This window comes from Protopterus annectens, chromosome 11.part0 (genome assembly GCF_019279795.1).
Source record: "Protopterus annectens isolate FY-2018-M chromosome 11.part0, PAN1.0, whole genome shotgun sequence".
Lineage (NCBI taxonomy): Eukaryota > Metazoa > Chordata > Ceratodontiformes > Protopteridae > Protopterus > Protopterus annectens.
Window position 1 is genome coordinate 1,428,375,770 of NC_056745.1, and position 6,000 is coordinate 1,428,381,769.

Here is a 6,000-nt window from a genome sequence, read left to right on the forward strand (position 1 = left end):
GACAAAAGTGACCTTTAAAAAATATTTAATTCTCTTCAAATCGTCTCATCACAAACCAGTATGAGGGAAGCATTGAAGAGGCACAGTTCTGGAGAATCACACAATAGTGTCATTTTCCCTACTGCTAGCAGGAATACAGTTACCAGTCAATGGAATGCCAAGAAACCTGGCAGAGCTGTTCTGCCTCATCCATTATTAAAAACTCCTCAGCCTTTTAATGTATTTAATGTCAGCTTGCAGGAAGACATATGAAGTAAAAATCAACTTTAGAGTCTGATGTATCTAATAAACTGGCAGCCAGCTTGGAGGTGGCGTCACGGGTGTTTTTAATAGTTCATTTGAAATGACCATGCAATTTCAGAAATTATATTTCCAGCAGCAGTTGTTCCTGCTCACTGCATGGAGTCTGCTGGAGTGCGGTGGTGAGTTACAGGCATGCACAAGGATTATAACTGGGCAAAGGTGTCAGCTCTACATACTGCATAGCCAACAGAGTATACAATTGTACAGCTAGTCAAGAAACCATGCTTAATGAGCTGAAACTTGGTACAAAAACAATGTCACTTTTAGAGCAGCCACAGAAAAAGTCCAGTTCAGTTAATGAAAACAAGTCACTATATAGAACAGCAACAAGGAAAACCATTGCAAAACACAGGAAATAAAACACAAAAAGTAGCTTCTCATAACTGGAAAAACACCACAAATACAGCATATAAATGAAAAGAGCTTTTGTTCTTTTATTTCAAATTATGGAACTTCATCAGATATGCTGTGTTCATAGTGTCTTTCCAGTTACAAGAACCTAATTTTTTGTGGGGTTTTTTTGTGTTATTTTATTACTGTTTGGGTTAAGCACACAATACTTTAAAGGCACAACAGCATTAAGTGAGTGTCTTTCTCCTCTGAACATTACCTAAATCTTTATTCATATACCACCGTGCCTTTTATTATTTACAAACTAGTACATGTGTTTTTATACTTCAAGAAGTAAGACAAAATAAAATATGTATGACTAACAGGCATTATCTTGAGTAAGGAAAATGTCAAATCTTCCTTTTACTTTAATATGCTGCAACTGTGTGTGTGTGTGTGTGTGTGTGTGTGTGTGTGTGTGTGTGTGTGTGTGTGTGTGTGTGTGTGTGCATGCACGCGAATGTGCGTAAATCCTGACATTTATATGTAGTCAGGGAATGGCATATTGGAAGACTAACACTAGGATTAGCTTCCGATTCGGAGACAGACGTACCATACTGCTTAACCTCGAAGAGCTGTAGCACAAAGATGAGCTGTCTGTCTAGTCTACTGCAAATGTAAATGAGGCATTTTGGGGGGCAGCATATGACAATTAGCCATGTGCTTTCCCCAAAAATACCTGTTGTAAGTGATTCATGTAACACAGGGATTTGTAGAGCCACTCAGCTGCATAAATCCTTATCACCAGCCATGTTAATTGACTTGGTTCATCCATTACTTTCTATAGGGGTGATCACATCAGAGGGAAGTGCTGGGAGTTTACCAGTGAGGGCGTTGAGGTGTTTGTACATCTGTGTACATGTGTGGCTGCATATATGAATGTATGCAAAAGCATTAGTAGTTTTGTGTGTGTTTGTGTGTGTGTATGTGTGTGTGTGTGTGTGTGTGTGTGTGTGTGTGTGTGTGTGTGTGTGTGTGTGTGTGTGTGTGTGTGTGTGTGCACTTGCCTGAGTGGTCACAGTAGAGGGGTTAGTTAGGAGATAGGTAGGGTAGGGTATGGTAGGAGTGTGTACATGTGGGGGTGGTGGTAAAAGAATGAATTAGCAAGTGTGGCTGGGTGGGGGGTGCTTGATATACAGTGAGTGTATGTGTATGTGTGTGGTAATCTGTTTGTGCACGTTGGGAGGTGGCTGCCATACCTTTAAATTCCCCTTGAGTAATCAGCAAATCTTGATCTGAGCACCAGGGGGATACAAGACACCAATAACTCTGAAATATAACTCTAAGTTACTTGAAAAGTTAATAGTAGGAAAGGTTTTGTAGCACAAGAAGGGAACACCAAGGCACTCTTGAAAAATACCCTAATCCACTCCAGAGTTAATGGAACCTAAGTTTTGGAACATGTTATATCTTATGAAGACTAAAGAGCATAACTTCCAAAGTTAATGGAACCTAAGTTTTGGAACATGTTATATCTTATGAAGACTAAAGAGCATAACTTCCAAAGTTAATGGAACCTAAGTTTTGGAACATGTTATATCTTATAAAGACTAAAGAGCATAACTTCCAAAGTTAATGGAACCTAAGTTTTGGAACATGTTATATCTTATGAAGACTAAAGAGCATAACTTCCAAAGTTAATGGAACCTAAGTTTTGGAACATGTTATATCTTATGAAGACTAAAGAGCATAACTTCCAAAGTTAATGGAACCTAAGTTTTGGAACATGTTATATCTTATGAAGACTAAAGAGCATAACTTCCAAAGTTAATGGAACCCTGGTTTTGGAACATGTTATATCTTATGAAGACTAAAGAGCATAACTTCCAAAGTTAATGGAACCCTGGTTTTGGAACATATTATATCTTATGAAGACTAAAGAGCATAACTTCCAAAGTTAACGGAACCCTGGTTTTGAAACATATTATATCTTATGAAGACTAAAGAGCATAACTTCCAAAGTTAATGGAACCTAAGTTTTGGAACATGTTATATCTTATGAAGACTAAAGAGCATAACTTCCAAAGTTAATGGAACCCTGGTTTTGGAACATATTATATCTTATGAAGACTAAAGAGCATAACTTCCAAAGTTAATGGAACCTAAGTTTTGGAACATATTATATCTTATGAAGACTAAAGAGCATAACTTCCAAAGTTAATGGAACCCTGGTTTTGGAACATATTATATCTTATGAAGACTAAAGAGCATAACTTCCAAAGTTAATGGAACCCTGGTTTTGGAACATATTATATCTTATGAAGACTAAAGAGCATAACTTCCAAAGTTAATGGAACCCTGGTTTTGGAACATATTATATCTTATGAAGACTAAAGAGCATAACTTCCAAAGTTAATGGAACCCTGGTTTTGGAACATATTATATCTTATGAAGACTAAAGAGCATAACTTCCAAAGTTAATGGAACCCTGGTTTTGGAACATATTATATCTTATGAAGACTAAAGAGCATAACTTCCAAAGTTAATGGAACCCTGGTTTTGGAACATGTTATATCTTATGAAGACTAAAGAGCATAACTTCCAAAGTTAATGGAACCCTGGTTTTGGAACATGTTATATCTTATGAAGACTAAAGAGCATAACTTCCAAAGTTAATGGAACCCTGGTTTTGGAACATGTTATATCTTATGAAGACTAAAGAGCATAACTTCCAAAGTTAATGGAACCCTGGTTTTGGAACATGTTATATCTTATGAAGACTAAAGAGCATAACTTCCAAAGTTAATGGAACCCTGGTTTTGGAACATGTTATATCTTATGAAGACTAAAGAGCATAACTTCCAAAGTTAATGGAACCCTGGTTTTGGAACATATTATATCTTATGAAGACTAAAGAGCATAACTTCCAAAGTTAATGGAACCCTGGTTTTGCAAACATATTGTATCTTATGAAGACTAAAGAGCATAACTTCCAAAGTTAATGGAACCCTGGTTTTGGAACATATTATATCTTATGAAGACTAAAGAGCATAACTTCCAAAGTTAATGGAACCCTGGTTTTGGAACATATTATATCTTATGAAGACTAAAGAGCATAACTTCCAAAGTTAATGGAACCCTGGTTTTGGAACATGTTATATCTTATGAAGACTAAAGAGCATAACTTCCAAAGTTAATGGAACCCTGGTTTTGGAACATGTTATATCTTATGAAGACTAAAGAGCATAACTTCCAAAGTTAATGGAACCCTGGTTTTGGAACATATTATATCTTATGAAGACTAAAGAGCATAACTTCCAAAGTTAATGGAACCCTGGTTTTGGAACATATTATATCTTATGAAGACTAAAGAGCATAACTTCCAAAGTTAATGAAACCCTGGTTTTGGAACATGTTATATCTTATGAAGACTAAAGAGCATAACTTCCAAAGTTAATGGAACCCTGGTTTTGGAACATGTTATATCTTATGAAGACTAAAGAGCATAACTTCCAAAGTTAATGGAACCTAAGTTTTGGAACATGTTATATCTTATGAAGACTAAAGAGCATAACTTCCAAAGTTAATGGAACCTAAGTTTTGGAACATGTTATATCTTATGAAGACTAAAGAGCATAACTTCCAAAGTTAATGGAACCTAAGTTTTGGAACATGTTATATCTTATGAAGACTAAAGAGCATAACTTCCAAAGTTAATGGAACCCTGGTTTTGGAACATGTTATATCTTATGAAGACTAAAGAGCATAACTTCCAAAGTTAATGGAACCCTGGTTTTGGAACATATTGTATCTTATGAAGACTAAAGAGCATAACTTCCAAAGTTAATGGAACCTAAGTTTTGGAACATATTATATCTTATGAAGACTAAAGAGCATAACTTCCAAAGTTAATGGAACCCTGGTTTTGGAACATATTATATCTTATGAAGACTAAAGAGCATAACTTCCAAAGTTAATGGAACCCTGGTTTTGGAACATGTTATATCTTATGAAGACTAAAGAGCATAACTTCCAAAGTTAATGGAACCCTGGTTTTGGAACATGTTATATCTTATGAAGACTAAAGAGCATAACTTCCAAAGTTAATGGAACCCTGGTTTTGGAACATGTTATATCTTATGAAGACTAAAGAGCATAACTTCCAAAGTTAATGGAACCCTGGTTTTGGAGCATGTTATATCTTATGAAGACTAAAGAGCATAACTTCCAAAGTTAATGGAACCCTGGTTTTGGAACATGTTATATCTTATGAAGACTAAAGAGCATAACTTCCAAAGTTAATGGAACCCTGGTTTTGGAACATATTATATCTTATGAAGACTAAAGAGCATAACTTCCAAAGTTAATGGAACCTAAGTTTTGGAACATGTTATATCTTATGAAGACTAAAGAGCATAACTTCCAAAGTTAATGGAACCCTGGTTTTGGAACATATTGTATCTTATGAAGACTAAAGAGCATAACTTCCAAAGTTAATGGAACCCTGGTTTTGGAACATATTATATCTTATGAAGACTAAAGAGCATAACTTCCAAAGTTAATGGAACCCTGGTTTTGGAACATATTATATCTTATGAAGACTAAAGAGCATAACTTCCAAAGTTAATGGAACCCTGGTTTTGGAACATGTTATATCTTATGAAGACTAAAGAGCATAACTTCCAAAGTTAATGGAACCCTGGTTTTGGAACATGTTATATCTTATGAAGACTAAAGAGCATAACTTCCAAAGTTAATGGAACCCTGGTTTTGGAACATATTATATCTTATGAAGACTAAAGAGCATAACTTCCAAAGTTAATGGAACCCTGGTTTTGGAACATATTATATCTTATGAAGACTAAAGAGCATAACTTCCAAAGTTAATGAAACCCTGGTTTTGGAACATGTTATATCTTATGAAGACTAAAGAGCATAACTTCCAAAGTTAATGGAACCTAAGTTTTGGAACATGTTATATCTTATGAAGACTAAAGAGCATAACTTCCAAAGTTAATGGAACCCTGGTTTTGGAACATGTTATATCTTATGAAGACCAAAGAGCATAACTTTCAAAGTTAATGGAACCTAAGTTTTGGAACATGTTATATCTTATGAAGACTAAAGAGCATAACTTCCAAAGTTAATGGAACCCTAGTTTTGGAACATGTTATATCTTATGAAGACTAAAGAGCACAACTTCCAAAGTTAATGGAACCCTGGTTTTAGAACATATTATATCTTATGAAGACTAAAGAGCATAACTTCCAAAGTTAATGGAACCCTGGTTTTGGAACATATTATATCTTATGAAGACTAAAGAGCATAACTTCCAAAGTTAATGGAACCCTGGTTTTGGAACATATT

The 6,000-nt window shown here is 35.1% G+C and overlaps 1 protein-coding gene across 5 annotated transcripts in view; it reads right to left on the reverse strand.

Moving 5' to 3' along the window:
• Window positions 1–6,000, reverse strand: part of CTTNBP2 (cortactin binding protein 2) — a 1,390,380-nt gene that overhangs the window by 798,618 nt on the left and 585,762 nt on the right. The gene's annotated exons all lie outside the window — the stretch shown is intronic.